Source organism: Pygoscelis adeliae, unplaced genomic scaffold (assembly GCF_000699105.1).
Source record: "Pygoscelis adeliae isolate BGI_AS28 unplaced genomic scaffold, ASM69910v1 Scaffold220, whole genome shotgun sequence".
Lineage (NCBI taxonomy): Eukaryota > Metazoa > Chordata > Aves > Sphenisciformes > Spheniscidae > Pygoscelis > Pygoscelis adeliae.
In genome coordinates this window covers 308,329-329,547 of record NW_008824049.1, presented here as the reverse complement: position 1 = coordinate 329,547, position 21,219 = coordinate 308,329, and positions in this window count along the sequence as shown.

Below are 21,219 nucleotides of genomic sequence, written 5' to 3'. Positions count from 1 at the left end.
GAAAACAATGTCATAGTTTGAGAATTAAGAGAAAGTGCCAACAGAGACATTTGTGGGGTCAGTGCTTTTGAGGCGTGCCCTGTGATGCTGTCAGGTGAAATGGTCTCCTATTCAATACACCAGCCTGTGAAATCAGATTCGAGGTGCAAAGGTACTGAAATGAGAAACACCATATATAGTGTCAGTGCAGTGGGATACTGATGTTATCCTCAGTGCTGCTATCTCTTCTGAATTTTAGAGCTAGGGGATTAAAGCACAAAAGAGCTAAATGAGTTGTGCAGCAAGAAGCTGATGTTTTGGTCCCTGGTCCAGTGTGAGGGCTGTGATCGCTATCATACTTTTCTCTGTAAAAGACAGATGGAAGGATTTTTGGAAGATATGCAGCCCTGAAAGACTTAGAAATACTTTGAAAGTTATCTGTGAAGCTCAGCAAGACCTGAAAAGCACTAGCAGGGCACTGGCATGGTACCTGAGGCAAATCTCCATGACATTCAATCCTGACAGCTCTGCCAAGATTTCCAGGTAAAGGTACTAATTTAATCTAAATATTTGGATGCAGATGCCTACTTGCACAAACAACTGGATGGAGGCCACCAATTCAGTTTGTATAAATGACCAAACAGCTGTCAAACTGTCACGGTTTTGGTCAAAAGCCAGCTTTTGAACAACTATCTAGAGATGAAAGTCTGTGGGTGTGCAGTTATTGATCCCCTTAGACTTCTTGCCGTACCTCACCTCTGCTGAAATGTACTCAGGGAATAAGGGTGGCAAAATGGCAGCAGAGTGCACCTACTTCTTTGGCAGATTAAATAAACTAATTAAAATGCTACTCCTGCCACAGAAACCAGTTTGGAATTTCATTTCCAATGCAAATGCCAATAAACACTTGCAAGCTAGATGCATCAAATATCTTGCATCACATCACCCAGAAATGCTGCAAAAATGAAAGCTTATGGTATGAAACAAAATTAATATCATACAATAAAAAAGTGTGGAAAATCAAATTGAAATAAAAATAGAAACATATATGCTTGAGAATAAAACAAGAATAAACTTTCACTTCCATGTTCCTTTAACTATGTATGTGCTTCAGAAGACCAGGCTATACTTTCTACATTGAAGCTCTGAGGCTGTGAAAAATTTGCAAAGGGAATACAAAATTACCAATCAACGCAAGTGATTAAGACAATCGGTTGGAATGTTTTAGTATGAAACCCAGCATTTTTTAACGGAAAAGTTAATGTGAGGCTACTGTTTTGAGATGTTAATTGAAAACAGAACAAACTATTTCCTAACTAGTCCTATTAAAAACTTTTCTCATTGGACTATAGTAAACTTAATAAAGAAATGCCCTTAACATCATTTGAATTTATATATGCAGTAGACACTTTTCAGTAAAGCTGGTCTGAGTTTGGTACTCAGGAAGGTCTAATCCACAAAAGTATAAGACTAAGAACAAGATTTGGTCAAAGCCTTAGAGTAAAATTGAAAATAATTTTAGGTTTCTCTGTAAAGAACATTTTGTTCAATGGGTAAACTGTGCCAGGAAGGAGCTAGATATTGTTGTTATGATAGTATATACACCTGCTTACAACTCTTATTTTCATGCCTGGATTTTATTCATTGCAGACACTGTGACACAATATACTGTGGCTGAATGCTAACCCATATTCCCAAAATGTCAGTAAGAAAAAGAAAGATCAATACAAAAACACGACAAAAAGCAGGTGCAGAGAGGAATCAATGTTTTCAATGGCAGTCTGTTTTTAGTTCCTTACACTTATTGTCAAGCAGCATATTTGTATGAAATCCAATTTCCATAGTAGATAACAGGAATGTAATATTAATGGCAGCTGGATGAGGATCATCTTGAAATACCATTAGCTAATTCCTAAAAAAATGTGGGGTTTTTTAGATGTGCTATAGATAGATTGATAGATCCAGCTAGATGTTCCTCCATTTTTGCTTCCCTTCTTCCTTCAAAGGGACTGTTGAGGCTAAAGGAACACTGAGACCACATCTTGAGTCACATCATCTCTTCCTGGAGGCCTCATGCCACTTTCTGTTGGGTAATAACTGCATCAATGAAGTGAAGAGCAAACAGAAAAGACATTCAATACTGAAGAGGATTAGGTTGTTCTAACATGACAGAATATCTTGGGTGACTATTGCCAGACTGCTTCAGCAAGATACTCAAAAGGATTTGTAATACAGACCAATTTCCTAATTTACACTGCATTTCAACTTGTGGTTGCATCGCTCTCTTGGCACAGTGAATCAGCTGATATAATGAAGGGATAAAAGAACAGTTGCTCCGTCTTATAAAATGATTATATTGTTTCTCAATAGAGAAAATGAGAGATCAAAGGCCAGGTCTTTTATTTGTTTTGCTTTTGGTTTTTTTTTTCCTGTAAAGGAACTAAATTATTGACAAGTAAAATGGAACCTCTTGCTGGTAATCTTTCCTAGACTTTGCAATCAAAACATTTGAAGTTAAGATAGAACAGTGAAAACCAAAATAAATATAACCACCTCTTATTTTATTCCATAATTCTTGTAATTTCCAAATACAGGTTCAACTTTCTGTTCTGCCCTTGTGTAGTTGAGGCTTTTCATCCTGGCCTTTTTAGTTGAGCTAATCAGTATTTTTTGTCCATGTTTTTTGTCCAATTTTCTACATTTTTTCTTTTGCTTAATTGGAACCAAAATAGTTTGGATTGCTGAACTGAATGGAAGTAATTTTTGTCAATTCAGCATTACGCTGTTGCAATGCTGCCACACTAACTGAGAGATGTTAGAGTTCAAGTATCTCATCCTTCCAGTTTTCTCTCTTGGTCAAGAAAATCTTTATCGTTTTGTAGCTTCTCAAAAGATTTTTGCTTAGTTGTTGTTGATGATATGTGCAATCTAGAAGCTGATAGAACAAGCAAAGATGTAAATATTTTCCTGTTGGCAACTGCTGATTTATTGAAATGGAAATGATTTATGCAAGAGTTTTGCGTTTTGACCATTATTTTTGTCAGGAACGAGGAGCAAAAGTAATTTAAAAACAGGTGCTGTATATTTCTTTGTTTTATAATGTCTTTTTATCATTAGACTTATTTATATTCTGTATAACATTTCTGATGAACAGAATGTAAAAGTGCAATACAACAGAAAACACCTCCCCCCTCCCCGCCAACTTTAAACATATCAGCTTTACAGAACTAAAATAATCCTCTCCATAGAAGGGGAGAGGGATGGGAACTGAAATTCACTCTTCTAAGCTTGTTTAGAACAAAAAAAAAGAGTCACTTTGATATCTCAGGTCTGAAACTTTAAATATCTAGCAAGTTCTAAATGTAATACCCCAAAACTGGGTTCCTCCCATGCTGAAATTTCACACCTGAGCGGCCACAGAATACAAATCTTTTCTCAATGAGGGCTGCAGGATGCAGATGCCACATCCCAGCTGCACCAGGGCTCCTGTGCATCCTCACTCCTGGTGTCCCCATGTGGCCTGAACACTTTGGAGTCTACAACCTCCTTCTTGAATGTGTGCCTGGCATTTCCCTATGAGCAAACGTGGCTAAGCTTGGACAAAAAGAATGGATAATGGAGAAACAAGAATAATTTTTGCCTGTATTAGGTGTGGTAACAAAAATATATATCACTGTGTTGAAAGAAAGATGATGGACAGAAGTTAGGAATGCGCGTGGATAATCTTAACTTCTAGCTATTAAGATACAGCACAGAAATTTCAAGTGGCAATTGAAAAAGAAACCATAAGAAATAGTCCAGTTGTGCTGGTACTGAGTCATGGCAGTGGAGAGAGTTTTGTGCTCTTAAGTGGTCCTTTTGCAGAAGACTAATCAAACGGTGCTGCTGCATTTTGCTTTGCTAAAAGCCTGAATTTGTCCTGCAGGGCTGTGTAGTATAGCTTGATCCTTGGCAGAGAGGCATTCAGCTGAACTTGTTACAAGTCATTCGAGTGGCTTTTCCAGCACATACACGATAGATGCAGCAGAGTGAGCAAGTGCTGTACAAGGTAATGCACGGCTGTAAACAAAAACTTCATTTCAGTGGGAAGCTGAGACAAGGCAGAGTTCTTCTAGAGTTAGGCATATTTCAGTTGGTGGGTTGTGTCAAGTGGAATTTGGACCAAAATAGTAATATCTGAAGAGATGTAGGTAGAAGATTGTGAAAAGGACTTAAAGCTGTTGTCACAGTACTGTCATTTGTTGGAGAGCTTCCGGCTGGAACAAGCATTTTCAGCTCCAAGGGGGTCAAACATTAATTCAGTCACTTTTTGGTGACATGAACACAATTTTTCATAATAGTAACATTATTTCAATGTATTACAAAAAAGTATAATGTTTATTAAAGTTTAGGAGTTTCAGTACCATTACACTGCAGGTATCAAAACCAGTCACGTGATTACTTTTATTTTAGAGCAAATATACCTTAAAGTGTAGTTATTCATCCAGACTTTTGGTTTTAAATAAGAAAAATATATGTGCCCTTAAGTTACAGTGATAAAATAAATTGAAGGTACTTCTTGTCTTGCAGATTTCAAAGTTGTGAAGCAATAGGAACTATGCTCCTTCCCAGAAAATATTCATAGAGTCTGCATTTTTAATTCCCAGAGCGTATTTCTGGATGTTGCTGTAGCTATATAGAGATGTATGTACAGGAGTACCTAAGTAGAAGAGAAGTTAGGATTGAGAGAGAGAGATGGATGGTGGAGATTAAAAGCCTGAATGTCTCTTTGGCATTACCATACGAGATGCTCAAAATTATGTGTGGGGCAGGTGTCAGTTCAGAAATGGCAGATGGCCTTTTTGGTGCATCAGCATCATTAGTTAGCAGGACAGCTTCAAAAGTAAAAATTTGGGGATGGGAGGCGCCCTGCAAAATCAGCTCTTCTTTGAAATAACTGCTAATACATTAACTTCTGCGATTGAGGAATCCACAGGACAGAAAAGATGTAAGAAAATATGGTTGCTACCTTCTGCAGATGCTACTTTGCAAGACTCCTTTTTTAACTCCTCTGACAGGTCACCTTGGCCTGAATATTTGCTGAGGCTAATTGGTATGGAGCTGGAGCTACCGCGCTTTAGCTGAAGGTCTGTGAATACATTGCTGCAGAGCACAGAGCGAGCTCTGCCTTCTCTGTGCTTCTTCCGAAGTAACAAAACAGAGACAGAAATGTTTAGCTACTTCACTGGAATTAAGAAGAATAAGTGCAAAATGCTTTGAAAATTAATAATATTATTAATGATTATTGTTGCAGTAGAAGCATATACTTCAGCAAATTCAGAGAAACCTGTGAAGAGGCAGAAGGGTTAGTCTCGTTTCATATTCTTTTTCTATTAGTGGTGTTTTGGAAAAGCTGTGCTCCAGGTACTTATTTGGTCTCGGTCTCTCAGGTATCCTTGTTGTAAATGTGATCTCTTTAGAGCATGGAGGATAAGATTCAGCTGGAGATGAAAACATATGTACCAGCATGCTGCAGCTTACCCTTTGGCTGTTTTGCTCCTTCGCCCCTCACCCCACACAACAAAGTAAAGAGAGATCTTAGAAACTGGAAAAAAGCTGATTTTGTTTACATTAAAATTCATGAACATATGGTTTGCCTTTAATCTCAAAAAGTCATGGTGTTTGCTTGAAAGGACAGGTCCTCACACACAGACCAGGCCAGTGTAAAAAATTCAGCAATTAGGACAGTGCTACAAAGGGCTACAGTGCCCTTTTTTGGAGCAAGTAAGAGACACTGGGGAGGTATGTTTGCACAGCTCTGAGTCACCTATCTTTTCTCTCTTCTCATCTTCTTGGCCTGTTTTTATTTCTCTCCCCAACACTATAAGCCAGTTTTCTGAAAAAATATTAACAAAAACATATCTAGCAATGATGCTGATGACATTTTCATGTTCAACTTCGTACATTACTGCTATCATACAGTATATTCTCAGCTTTGTCTATGGGCTCATTTATTTCCTAATTTATCTTTGAGAACAGAAAACCTACAACTGTTAAAGCTAAAATTCAAAAAAAATGAAAACTGGGCTTAAAGATGTTATATTTGACTTGCTTGTGCTGGTAGATAGACAAGATAAAATGTCAAATGAATAATTCCATACTTCAAAGGACAGCAAATTATTTGCAGGGATTAGGAAGCAATGTCCGGTTCTTTCTCATACTTTGTGGGGAAAATATCAGATTTACTGGGAGTACGTGTAGCATTTTCCATGTTGCCTGGGGAACACAGACACCCACAGAGGGGGAAGAGCAGGCAGACACAGAGGCCATTGCTTCACATGGCCATGGGTCCAGGACATGCAATGGAGGTCTGGTTTTAAATGAAGACAACACCATGTTTTAGGTGTTATGAAATGAAAGGCTCAATTGCATCCAGGAGCAGGTGGTCAACACCTCTCAAAATAGCAGCACTTCAGTGTTGAATTTCACATATGAAACAACTGGCTTACTGTGTTAATAAATGGATAAACTGGCGTGATTTTATAGGCTGCATCCTCAGGACACATTTAGTACAAGGCCAAGGCCTTTTATTTTCATTGCGGCAGCATGGGATTTTAGATACTAGACCTAATGGGGAATGACTGGCAGCATTAATGATAAAACAATATTCCAAGCCGAGCTCATGACTTGCAATAACTGAATACCGTTCATGGGATAGCTTTGGGAATCTTCACTGTGAAGAAAAGAAGTCCTGCAGTTTTCTCATTTAATTAAATTTAAATCTATGGGGACTGACAGTGCATGTCCTGGGCTTATGCTTTTTTTTACTTGTTCTTTGCAGCTTAATGTCATTGTAAAGTAGTTTTTAATCAACAGACAGTCTTAACTGGAAATGAAGCTGACACCTAGTTACCTTTATATAAGGATTTTTATTAATTGCAACACTAACTATGGGAAAAATATCTAAGATGACATGTAGTAATAAAACACCAGATGGTAGCATGGAGTTCAAATACACTTCATGATTTTCTCTTATGGGTCACTTGCAGTTGTGGTTGCCTGGAATCTTTTACTGGAAGGACTTTCTTTCATCTGGTTTTAGTGTTGCAAAACAAATCATTATGGAGTATTTTCTACATCAGGCTGAACCTTGGGGGTCATGGGGGAAGCATATGGTTTCTAAAATACCTCAAATATTAGTAAGTTAAAGGGGAAACTTTTCAGTGCTGTTTTATGAAGAAACACCAGTTCTATGCATTAGAATGAGTTATAAATATAGATATGGATGCAGATAAAAATATATAGATAAAAAGATACCCGCACCGCATGATTCAGTACTTCTTAGAGTTCTGAACTATGTTCCTGACCAGAAGCCATGTAGCACTACAACACAGGGAATGAAATTAGTCAGGTTGCATTAATGCAACATTAGTCAGGAATGGTGCTAAGTGCTAATTCTAGGACCTTTTAAGTTAATATTTCTGGGCATGGGAAGTTAACATGGGATTGTTTAATGTAATACGGTTCTTTTTAATGTAGCCCCCCCCCCCAAACACCTCCCAAATCCAAATTCGGCTCCATAACAAGCTTCTAAAATGCCAGTATGCACACAGATGCTTGTGAGAAATCTAGACAAGATGCTAACGCATCTGACAGTTCATTTCCACTCTCCATGTTGTCCCCTCTCTCACCTCCTATTTACTAATTACACTGCTTATGATAAAAATGAGCACTCTACTGCAGCACTTGATCAGGATTTTTCCTGCAATAGTAATTTCTTGTTGGCAGGACCACTGCGGTAAGAGGTGCAGAACGAAACAAGGGGCTTTCTCCACTCACCCTAAAAACATGGGAAGTTCCTGATGGGAATCGAAGGGGGATATAGGAATAGTGAACCTGGGAGAGGTAGAGAATAAAGATGGTGAACAGGAATGAAGAGTAACAAAAACTGGGAAAAGCAGGAGTAAACAGAGAGGAGAAGAGGAAATTTGCAGCCGATGAAAGGAGGGAGAGGTGGTGGAGATAAAGATAGAATGGAAAGGGAGAAAAAGAGACAGCAACACTGCTTTGCAGAGGTATAATTACCAAAACTTCAAAGACTTTAAAAAAAAACCAACCACATAGAGAAAATATCTGTAGAGATACAAGATAAAACAAACCTTCACAAAGTTACAGAAAGAGCTAATTAGAAGCAACTGGAGTAGCGAATTAAAAGATATTTAGCCACTGCAACATGCACATCTACAAAAACTAGAACCGGGCAACTTATTCCTGAGTTTTAGCATTCTTACTTGTTTAGCAAATAGCTGTGATCTGTCTGCCAATTCATGTCACCCTTTACGGCAGGTTCACAGACAAGATAACAGCTTTCCAGTTAGGTTTCCTAATGTTAAATTGTCATCAAAGCACACATCCTTCCCTCTTTCCAGCCTCCTGTCAAGTCATGCATTACTTTGTTCTTTCCCCCCCACCCCCCTCCTGCAAGTAGACTGGTAGCTTGAGTATTAAATGGGGAAGCAGGGATCTGGTTATAAATAAGATAAATGGAGGGATTGAGCTTTTTTCCATATCGCAGGTGCTTCTTTAAGTTGTAAAGGAGAGATTGGACTCTCTCTTTCCATGTCCATGTTGTGCACAGGTGCTTGTCCAGTAGAGACCGTGACTGTTCATGAGGTTATATTGCTTGAAGACTGAGACACAAAAATATCCAATTTGTAATTCCTCATAAGTCCAGCCACACTAAGCTGGCTGTGTTTGGGCAGCTCTGCACGTACTGCTAAGGAGAGGTGCAAGTGCCCCAGGTTAGGAAACTATTCTGTGTGTGTGTGTGAAAAAGTATGTATTTTATGTTGACAAAAAACCCTCTCGTAGATGTTCCTCTTCTGCTGGAGGGACAAACTTAAATTTGCCTTGCAAATGCTCAGATGAGCACGTTACAAGTCAACTGAGCTTTCCTTCAAAGGATGGGCCATGACACCTCAAGGCAATACCTAGAATTAGCACATGTAATGACATCTTCCCCCCCATCTACTTAGAAATAACAACCTCATTTTGAAGAATATGCAATAAATAATGGCAATTCATACACTAAAAAGCAAGGATTATATGCAATATTTAATGACTATATTTGTTAGAGAGTAGTGAGAATCATATCAATTGAAGGCGGCAGGATACGGTGGAGAAAAATAGTATATATATAAAAAAATCATATTCTATGATTATATATTATATTGTAATGAAAGGTAATGTCAAAGAGCAAAAAGCCACGTGAGGCAATTTAAAACCCCATGGGTAACCTTACAAGCTAAGCAATGCTTGAACTGAGTGCCTTTGTGTGCAATGTTGTTCTTTCAATACAGATTTTCTATTTTTGGCATAATATATAAATCAATGTCACAACAGAAAGATAAAATGATGCATACTTAAAGTAAAACATAAAATTACCTCTTTCTCTATGGGCCAACTACTTCTTAGATATTATTTAGAAAGCATCAAATGAAACAGCATAGGAATTTTATAGCTGCCTACAATAAATGAAGGAAGGAGAACTTCAGAGATTCACCATGTCTCTGCACTCCCAGTTGATCAATGCCCATGTACAGTCTGAGCATCACCTGTGTGCCTTCTGCTATCATGAAAATGTAGAATTCATCTTCCTGTGGACTATAGAGGCCAAATGTGCTTCAGTATTTAGTTCTCATTCTGCAGAGAGATCAGAAAATACTTTGCCTCCAGTTGAAGTCCAGAGAGGGACAATTTTGATTTTGCCATGGTTTCATGGGACACCTTAAAATCTAGATGTCATCCAGAACTGGGAAGCTAACTTTTGATAGCTCAAGAATGAGCTTTAACATATCATCTGAATCTCTGGGAATTCCTGTTATGTTAGGGACAAATAGATAGGAATCATCATTTTATGAACAGAAATTCCCACATTTGTTATATTTGCTTAATCTCTCATGGAATCTGCATCTGAAGAAAATTTGTAAGTATAAATCTTCTTTTTCTTCACAAGCTTTGTGAAAAATGCCTGTCTTGTGATAAGTGTGGGATGATATAGCATTGCCTAGCCAGTTTTTTTCTTCAAATGACGCCTCACCTCTGCATTCTGTTCATTTTATCCACCAAAAGCAGCCAAGATTAGATAACAGCATATATTTGATACCTCATCATCACAAAGATATGAGGACATTTGTCTAGTGAAATTCCCAACAAAGATAAAGGGTCAGACTAACAATATCTTCTACCCTGTTGTTATCATCTTCTAGATGAGTGGAGCATGCAAAGAGTTCGTTCTGTGTGAACATGTTTTTCTACAATGTATCCAATATTGAGAAGAAATCATTCTAATAATGTAAAAAAAAAAACAAAACAAAACAAAGCAAAACCACCCAAACCTGCTGCAGGACAGCATTTACGTACTATTTTGGCCCAAACTTTCTTAACACAAAGAAGGCATAAGGTACCGATGTTTGCAGTTCTACTCTAACTTTTTTGGGAAAGATTAATGTACTGATGGTGCTGCCCATAATTCATATATTTTTGATAGCGTTAGAAATGAATGGACTCTCTAAGGATTTTTAGGACTTACAAAACTATCATTTTGTCAGACTTCTTTGGAGGCTTAGGAAAGTTATTTTATAAAGAACATCATAAGATCTTTAAATATAGAGAAAAATCACTTGATGAGACATATCTTTAGTTTAATAAATAGGAATTTTTTTTTTTTTTTTAAGGTGGTATATTTAGAGCCTGATTTGTAGGTATCTCACCTCCTCACCCTTTCTCTCCTGTATGCCCTTATCTTTTGTGAGGATGATAAAACCTACACCTGCCACAGCCACCTCCTCTTCAGACCCAGCCTTGAGGTTCAATGCATTGCAGGTCTAGTTCAGAAAAAGTGTTCTTCCTCTGTCTTTTCTAAAAGAGTCCAAGAGGCAATCCAATTATTAACGGTATATCATGACTGTGTGCTTATATCTGAAGACTTTCAGTCTTGTTGGAAATAATTTTTTGAACAGTATTAGTATCAGGGACAGTCAAATTTCCTATGCAGAGCAAAATATTTTTTTTAACCTACATTTTTAAAAATCATATCAGGTCCTGCTTAGAAGACAGCTGATTGCATTTAGCATCAACCTTGACTGCCTTCTCATTTCCATCTTATAGACCAGTTAAGAAAATGGCAAATGTTGGAGCTGACAAAACAAAGGTTAATACCCAAGAAGAAAGGCTGGAGGTGGCTTGGAAAGCAAGCAGAATGATATATAATATAATGAATAATGTACATACCTAATTCCACCCACTGGGCTGAAATTGCAGTTGACTTCAAAGGACTCAACAAGTGCAGTTGCTTAAAATCCAGACAGTAATCTGAACACTTTTCTCTAAATTTAACATTTACTTTTAAACTAGGTACTAGTCTGGAGATACGGAAACTAATGTTTGCTACCTCAAAAAATATAATGAGTTTCCACTACATCCTGCAGACAGATTTTGCTGTGTCTTCTGAACTGAACAGGATGATAGATATGTTTGTCAGGTTTTTTTCTAAGGCAAGAAAACAGCAATAAAGAAAACTGCCAATTTTCCTATTATAACAAATTCAATGTTTCATAACACCAGTTTGAAATTAAAATAAAAAAAGAAATCTAGTACCCAAGTACTAAAACCAAATAAGAACATGCTATATTACTTTCAAAATTATTCTCCTTATAAACCTTGCCAATTAAACCTCAATATATTTGTTAATTTCAGAAACAAGAAAAAATTGTTTCACATTGCTTATTCGTGCGTGTACACATTTCTTCTCTTAAAAGTTAATTTGTAATTATTGTGAGTTTTATAGCAATTTGGAGGTAAGATGCAGAGACAGCTTTGTACATCTTTGTATATACCTTTTTTCAGATGCAGCATCTGTTGCTGTAGCTAAGCTCTAAATACATACATATTTTCAGGTAATGTTTTCTCATCCATAGCAAGGCTTAATTTGTTCTCATGTTTCAGATCTCTCATATTATTTAAAATATCAGATGATTGCATTACTAATCTTGCAGTTAACAACTGGCCTTCCTACCCTTTGTGAATGCAAAGTTACATTTCTATTCTTGCAAATATCCTCCTGCTAATCTCAACCAAACTTCTCAAAGATACTGCTGTAGAAGTTGTGTTGCTGCTCATTTTGCTCTGATGCACTGAATATCTTAAAATAAATAAATAAAGTAATAGGACCTTACAATCTGAACATTAACACTTAATAGCCTTAAAATGTATTTTCCTTCCTACAGAGAATGAAAAAGTCTGTTCTGTAATGAACAACAAAGGAAGTGTAATGAAGGTACAAGCAAGGAAGTAGTTTCCAGAAACAGTTAGTATCTACATCAGAGATCTACTCAATTTAATATCTAATTGCTAATTCAATGTCTAATTGCTCAGTATCACATTATGTACTTGTCTGCAAAATACAGCAGTCAGTTCAAGTGGCTTTCGCAAGGGCTTCTTAATGGCACAGTTCCCTTTGTAGCCGTCTCACTAAATGTAATTATTACAGATGCCATCTGGAATACTGAACAGATACGAGCAACCTTCTACCACCTGCAAAATGTTTTCCAAGCAGTCCCAGGACCTTTTTTCCAGACACTGACACTGCTCCCTCTGGGTGACTGTGAGGCCATCACACTACCTAGTCAGCATGCCAAATATATCAACCTGTTATTACCTGTCCAAGATCGTATGAGGCAAGGCCACCCTTTAGTCCCCCCTCTGTGGGGTTTGGAGAGTGCATCACCTCTGTGACACAGTGCGTGACCCACTGCTGCTCTCAAATGAAAGTTTAATAAGTACTATTTTCTCTCCATTATTGTGGGTAGAACATTATGTCCTCAAAAAAAATTGCAGTGTAAGATCCAGGTTCACACTGGTCAGCCAATTTATATTATAAATTAGTTATGCTAAAATATTTTAAAACTTTAGGACAGCTCAGATAGTTTTGGGTCTGTTTCAAGGAGAATTATGCAACCTCCTACAAGCAGGAAACATTTTCAAGGTCTGTGTTATATCTTCCAAACATTAGAAAGCATTTAAAAGAAGCACAACTATAAGCATTGCAGGTAAAGCAAGGCAAAAATATGTTCACAATTTGCTGAGCATCAGTATGTTTAGATATGTAGTCTCTGTGTAGCAATTTATGCTATGGCAGCTGCAGCATAGAAACTGCTTTTGTATCCAATTTAAAAACATGAATGTTCCAATCCTTACCCTAGAGCTTAAAGACAATTTACAGAAGTAGGGCCGTATGAAGTATTGCTACAATAAACTGTTGTTTTACTTCCCTTTTTTAGCAAAAATTGGGGGAACACCGCAACTGTTGTCAGTCTTAAAACGTTTGCAACAAAATAAAAGCCATTGGGTTTCTTTAATTTCAATCGTTTTCTTCATTATTCAAAGGCCTTTCTAAATCTTTCATAGATTCAGAGTGATTTTTTAAAAGAAACAAATAATGCTTCGGCAATTAATCTAAGTATCTTGCTACTGCAAAAATGGGCATTGATGGTCCTTCTGTATTTTTCTCATGGAAAGAGAAGGCATTTTAGTCCTTCAAAAACTTGCTTATTGGTTCCCTTACATTGGCAGAAGTTTGAATAGATTGTAGAATGTTTTTCAGGTAATATTCTTCCAGAATTAAGGAAGAAATACCTTATAATTATTCACCATTAATTCATTTGAAATCCATCCTAGTGGCTGGAGATTTACTGTTGGCTCAGACAAGAATGTTACTTTCTGGTTCATAGAAAGCTACTGTCTCTTTCATCACATAAAACTTCCTTTGTAATGAGTGAGAACCCAGGATACACTGAGTTCATATAACCAGGAACAAGTACTTTCATGATTGTTTTCAGTGAATTAAAGGAATTAACTAAATGTTAAATAATATGTAAATACGTTGGGCTACCATCTTTCCCTTACCTCCCTTCAATGAAAGAAACAGAGTAGGTCTAAAATGTCCAGGCTAGAGTTTTTAAATTAACAATAAGTGGCTCTTTGCTGCATGATTATTCCTTCTGAAAGCAATAGAAATACCAGAGGGTTAATGTGCAGGAATGAGAATTGACAAAATTTAAATCCCTAGACTGTACCCTTTGGGGAACAGCACCCTGGGTTTAAGAAGCCTGCATTTGCTGGCTTGAACACACCACGAACACCAGATGATGGCTGTAGGTGGAAAGAAATTTCCCTCATTGGCATAAAAATCAGTGAATGCAATTACAAATTCATCTGCTGCATTTTGTATGATGATGAGGAATGCACAGAAGATATTTTCAAGCTGTGCAAACTGACATAATGGAGGGACTTATGAGTCTGAGAGTGGATTTAGTTAGAATAACCCTGTAACTCTGCCAGCTTACAACGGAGCCACCCTGCAAAGAGCCAAGGAGAGAGATGTCTCTTCCAAGGTCTGCAAACCCTGAGCCAAATGGTCCTTAGACAAATCGGCAATTCAAGTCTACCTGTTGGCAAGCACCATTTTAAAGTGCTCCACACATGGAACAGCTATTGATATCCTTGTGTGAAGCACTTGAAAGAATGAGCTGTAAACAGAGAGATAAGAAGAAGGAAAAAGAAAAAAAGAAAAAAATCAGTATAGGAGTTGACAGATATTTGGATTTTAGTGAAGGGTTTGACACTGTCTCATGAAATCTTAATTGAAAAATTAATTCAAGTCAGCTTGGCTGTAGACGATTGTGTGTGGATTGAATATTGGCTAAAAGACAAATAAAAAAAATTATGATAAACAACTGTGTAACAAGATGATTGGAAATGTCCAGTGGGATAACACACAGTGATTGTTAGTCTGGGTTTACTTCATATCTTCATTAATGATTTAGAAAAAAAGACATAAATAAGATCTTAATGAAATGCACAGATTATGCTCATTCTAGAAGATTTGAAATGCCAATAAAGATAGTGAAATAAAAAGGGACCGATAAGAAACATGGATAAAGCATGGCCAAAAAAGATTCATCAATGGAGTAAAAATATTTTACTGCAAACAAAAAAACAACGTAAAACATATAACCAGTCGGAAGATGAACCATTAGAATAAACAATGTAGGAAATGGAACAGTAGTAATGGATAAATTGGAGTTGGAGAATGTTACAAGAATTATAAAAACTAAAACACAAGTTCAGGATCCAGTGCCTTTTGCATCCAATGGAAGTTTAGCCATGGACTTCAGAAGATTTTGGACATGGATGACAGTCACAAAGCAAGGATTTTCTGCAACCTTATCGTGGCCATTGCATGCAACTATGAGAAATGCTCTCCCAGAAAGGTGTTAAATTGGAAGGAAATCAGAGAAAAGAAAGAATAAAAAATTAGGTTTTTTTCTGAGAACTGAAGTGGAAAGAAAAATGAAGAGAATTAAACAGCTATAATTTGGCCAACTAAGGAATAAACAGGAACACAATAACAGCTTTCAAGTGTCTGAGTACATAAGCTTATAGAAAGGATAGTAATTTTTCACTTCATTATATGGAAGTACAATTTTAACAGGTAAGGGGAATATATTATAAGGGATGAAAGACATTTAGTGTAAACATCAGGAAATGTAGCATATTAAACTGTTGAATAATAGGAGATGGAAGTCGTATGGTTTGGGATTTTTAAAAATCAGATTGAATGCCAGCTATTGAAATGCAGAGAGTAATCTTTTTTATTCCCCATGACACTATGAAATATATCTATCTTAAAAAGACTAGTATCTTCTTCCAGCCTCTTCCTGCGCAAATTCCATACCTTTTAAAGCCTACATCAGGAGATGCAGAAATAGCGTAGGATAAATTGTTCTTAATAACGAATAAACACCTTTCGTATCTTTTGATCATGTAATCAGAGAGGGGTGAAAGTGGAGAGAAGATTAAGATTATAGTCTTTTCTCAAATCTAGTATTCATGTCAATATCTTTAAACTGTTTTGCTCTACTTAGAAGCAACCAAGGCTTTACTGTGAGAGGAAATGGGGATATTTGTAGCAGTAACCCAAAGATTTGTTAACAGAGGGAACTTTTTACCGTGATTTGTCTTAGGTTCCTCTGTATTCTGCTAGAAATACTGTCTATAGGTGATATAAGACTTATTTTCAGAGGTTTTTCTTCTCTGGCCACATTCTTTTCTTAGGTCTTTAGTTTCTAAAATTATTGATAACACTAAAGACCATTAGTAAATTTGTTTATTTGCATGTGCCCCCTCATTCACATAGCAAAGAGTTCAACTCAAAAATATTAAGCAAAGAGAAAATGTAAAAAGCTGACTTTTATTCCATAACACAGTTCATGACAGGGGAGGTAGCTATTTCTGTTTAGCAACTTCTGCCATTTTCTACCCTCTGTATTTTGGTTCCCAGCTCTCTACCAAATGTAGGAAGCAGAGACAAATTTTAGATGACAAATAAGGAAGTTTTTTCTTCCAGTGTAAAAGAGGCAATTTAAAATACAGATAAATATTTGTAAACTTCGGAAATACCAGTTCTTACTTGGTATAAACAATCAAAAGTTCATTCATTTCTATTTCAGCATGACTATTTACATTAGTGGAGGATCTATACCACGTCATATTTCAGATGTGTTGAAGTATAGGACTTCACTCACACTAGTATCATTTTTAATGATCAGCAGTAGACTTAGGCAACATTAAATTGCAGTTTTTAGATTCTACACATTACTACAGTCTATAGTAAAACACATTGAAAAATAGTTTCTGGCCATTTCTGACAGGAGTCTGTCTTGATTTGATAATAATGTAAAATGAATCAGGGGTTAAAGAAATACTGGGGAAGGCTTGCCATGTCTAAGTGTAAATCACATATATTTTAATATAGACAAACATGTTTTGTGCATCTGTAACGTCATATATCTATGCTTAGAAAATTGACATATTCTGCATTGCAGAAACAAGGATCATAGATAACAAGCTGAATATAAAGTATTAGTACAATGTTGCAAGAAAGAGCAAGGACACAATACCTGAAGGCATAAGCAGGACAGGAAGAAGAAAAAGCAGGGAACTGGTGGCATATGTCCATGCAGCATTGGCAAGACAATTACTGGAACGATCTCTTTAGTTCTGCAGCCTAATTTCCAAACTGATAATGAAAATCAGAAATGTTCAGAAAAAGGATGGTAGGATGTCTGGAAAAACCTATTTTACAGAGAGAAAGTTATGAAACTGAATGCATTTGGTTTATCCAAGTATAGTTTGGGAGACGACTTTCTTGACTTGAAGTCAAGGAAGCACTGGTGTGAAAAATCATCTAATAGTAAGTTATTAAAAGCAATAAATCTTCTGATCCTTACACAAACTATGATAGTATCATTGACATCAGTGGAGTCTTGATATTACGTGAGTCAGATTAAGTTAGTAGTGGGGGTTTTCTGTGCTTGTAATTTATCCTCAGGTAAATTCAGTCAGTGACTGCTCTGTTTTGCACTTGTCTGAAAAGACATTCAGAATCCGTCCCAATTCAGACTCAAATAAACTTCAGGCTTGGATATATGCACAAATAGTAAATACCTGAAATTAAACAGACTAAGGCTGGTTAAGATGAAGAATTAACTCAAAATGAAAGGAAAAAAAATACATAAACCATAGACTGTAAAATGTTCTGACATTCTTCAAAACTGAAAATCTGTATTTCTGCACACTTGCATTATGCACTTAAAAGCATGAATATGTTTTTATATTTACCTATTTGCCAGGTTTGTTCTTCTACCTGGAAAACATTTATTCTGTTTCTTGTTTACACTGAATTTGGAATTAACGTGGCTGTTTTGGTTGAGTAAAAACAACCTTGACTTGTAATAGGCATCGTTTTATCATGCCAAAATATCTTGCGTAAAAACATAATGTGAACACAGTTCTCAGAATTAAGCTTGTTAATTACTATATAAAGAGGTCAAGGATCAAAAGTGCCAGTAAAGTCTTGTGAAGTGTGTGTAGATTATATTTCCAGATTACAATACTGAAAGCCAGAGCTATCTTAAAGTATATAGAATAAGTCCAATATCCATAGGTGAAATATGGTCTCAGTGAACATTTTTCACAGAGTAGTAACTGGAATAAGTAACCCCAGCAGTCTGCTTCTATAAAATAATACGCTGTTGGCATAAGTGAAGTATTTCTTAGGTGCAATAATATTTATTTACCAATTCAATAGACCAAGCCATGTTTTTTTAAATACTGTAGAAATAAACACAAACCCCAACTCAGAAACTCCAGTCTGGTTTCCTAATGAGTTTGTCATCCTAAAAAACATGTCCCTGGGCCAGCTTTCCTCTGAGAGTATGCTCATCTCTCTGCTTGGCAATCACATGCCTGCTGCACTCATCAGCTTCACCCAGGACTCTGCTCATGGGAGACTCTGGTGTCTCTTAGCTGTTTTCAGCACAAGATCACTGAAAGATAAAAATGTATCTGCATTTTTACATCTTAAATATACTTACCATTAAATAAAAAATCCTGATTGGATGTGCTGGTACTGAACAGGATCATTCTTGAGCAGAATATGTCATGGGTGGGCATGGTCAGAATCTGAGCAGGAAAACACTGAGCTTAGGATGCAGCTCTGCTTCCTATAACAAGGCACGAGCTTGCAATGGGGGGAAACACCTGCCTGCTTTAACCAGGCTGCATGAAGGGTCCTAGAACAACAAGTGTCAATGAAGACCTGGCAGCACAGATCTCATTGGTAGCACCTCAAAAACCCACCTAGGTCCCAGCAGCCCTCTCCTTCAAAAGGCTTGTAGTCTGTCACCCACACCACCTGTTACCACCACAATTTCTGCTGTTACCAGTTAATCATTAGCATTAGCCTGATTAGCTAAACATGGTTCTGGTGTGGCTGTGCCTACTTCTGCTGCAAACACCCATTTGTAGTTTATCACTGAATGAAAAGTGGCTCCAGTCTCTCTCTGCAGCTTAGGACATGGTCACATTTAAGCCTTTTAAGATGTTTAATGTTTCACTTAATGGATTAAAGAGCATAATAGCAACCTGCTCTTTAACCTGGGAATGATCATGTGAGCAGGTGGAGTAGGTCAAATGTTATCTCCAATTTAACTTCCTTGTGTTGTTTCAGATGGCCAAAACTCAGGACATAAATGGCTCAGACTTAAGAGTTTATAATGCAGATGACAAATACATACAGGACTGAGGACACAATCAAGTGACAACATGAGAGTGACAATATTGCAGATTTGCTGAGAACTGAACAGTGGAGTCTCCTCAACTTGAATTATCTTTCAGACATTTTATTTCTAGAGCAAAATTTGGATTTTTTTATGCAATTAAAATACTAATAGAAAATACTGTTTGTTTTTTTTTAAAAAAAACAAAACAACTGTTTTATTTTTCATCAGAAAACTGGAAGTGGAAAAGAAAATAGTTCAACGTTACAGCAGCTAGCTGACCAGAATGCAGAGCCCTTTCTCAGTCCTGAGCACTGAATTGATATCCCACACTGATGCAGCCAAGTAATACCAGATATGAAAATTGAATACATGAGTTGGATGACTACCCCAATGTTACACTAGATTTTAATGCTTCTTTATTTCTAATAAAAGCAATGTGAAATCTAACACATTCTACTCAAATGACAAACTGACCCTGTGAATTAAAACTGCAAAAATTTAAAGAAAAAATATTAAATCTACATGTATTTGTTTTGGATCTTGGAAAGAATTTCAAAACAAACAAAAAACTCCAGTCCTATCAGCAACTATAAAAATATGCTACAATAAGCAAAGGTCTCAGCAAAGTGGGAAATGCACAAATTTGTAAACAAAGCTGAGCAGAAATGTGTGTGTTTCCTTCAGTTGTTTGCCAAAGTGTCATTACTTAAGTACATTATTTACATATAAAAAGTAGCATATCTTTTGAGTCATGTGATGTTCCTGGCTCCTTAACGTGATGCTTATCTGACAGCAGGTAAACCAGCAATTGCAGATATAAGTAGTTTGGTTACTTGGTAGTCGGTTCTTGGCCTGAGAAAGCTCTTTTATTCAAAGAAAGAAGCAGCAAGACAGGAAAATCAACTTTTGAGGTCGGTCTTTTCTTCTTCCTTTTCTGGTAAAAGAGTGTTAAAAATGGGAGAGGTGGAAGTGTTGATTTGATCAGACAGGGAGGTTAGAGTAAATAAACAAATATGTGCTGTTTACCCCCAACATTTCCATGTTAATTTTTTGCCAACATCATGTGTCTGACATTTTAGCATGCAAATGATGAGAGCAGCACCAGCCGGACCTGTCAGCTCCACGGCGGGGGGCTCTGGGTGCTTTGGTGTCCTTTAGTCCTGAACTCTGGACTGTCCCCTTGGCGGCTGCCGGTCACGCAGAGATTGCCACTGGCACCAGACCAAAACAGCTGCAGGGTGTTCAAAACTGCAGTCAGCCATGCAAATCCCAAAGCGCGGTTCTGGGAAAATGAACTGAATTGCACCCAAATCCTGGAAGAGACTGCTAGACCTATGTTGCCCTATGCTTTGAGCTGCGCACAGAGGACAGACAAAAGATGTTTTGTCCAGGAGGAAACTGGGGGTCCTCCTCTGTGGGAACGCCAAAAGCGAATTAACTAATTGCCAATGGCTAAAAATGACATGTTGTTGGTCCTTTCTATACTCTTTATTGTTGAAAATGCAAAATGTGCCCTAGGAGAATGAATAGGCAGTTAAATGTATTGCATTACTTTACTATTATACTTTACTACTAAATAATCTCATCTTGGACAACCACAAAGAGGGCATATAGACACCTCTGTGTCACACTGGAGGGGCACCGCGTGACTCTACAATATGTACGGACACATGGAAAGGCAAACACAAGGAGATGGTTTGTACCCAGCTTGTGTGGGATCACCCTTGTGCAAAGGGGACCGGTGTAGGAATTAGCAGTGCTGCGGAGGAGGAAAAGATATCATCTAAATCTATCATGGTCAAAGAAATAAATGTCAGCCTTAAAATTGCACAGTAATATTGGAGTGAGAATTAGCATTAGGTTGAGTAAACTGAATGAGATAAAATTATGCATCAGTGTGGAATGAAACTGCATGTACTCTTTTCTCTTTAAAGTGTTAGCGGGACATCAAGGTGGAATTAAAATGTTTTAAATGTCAGTTGCTTGCATCTCCTAGATCCCACTGGGAATTTTCCAATCATCAAAAATCCAGCCATAATAAACGCACTTAAAATTACACCGCAGTTTGCAGCTAGTT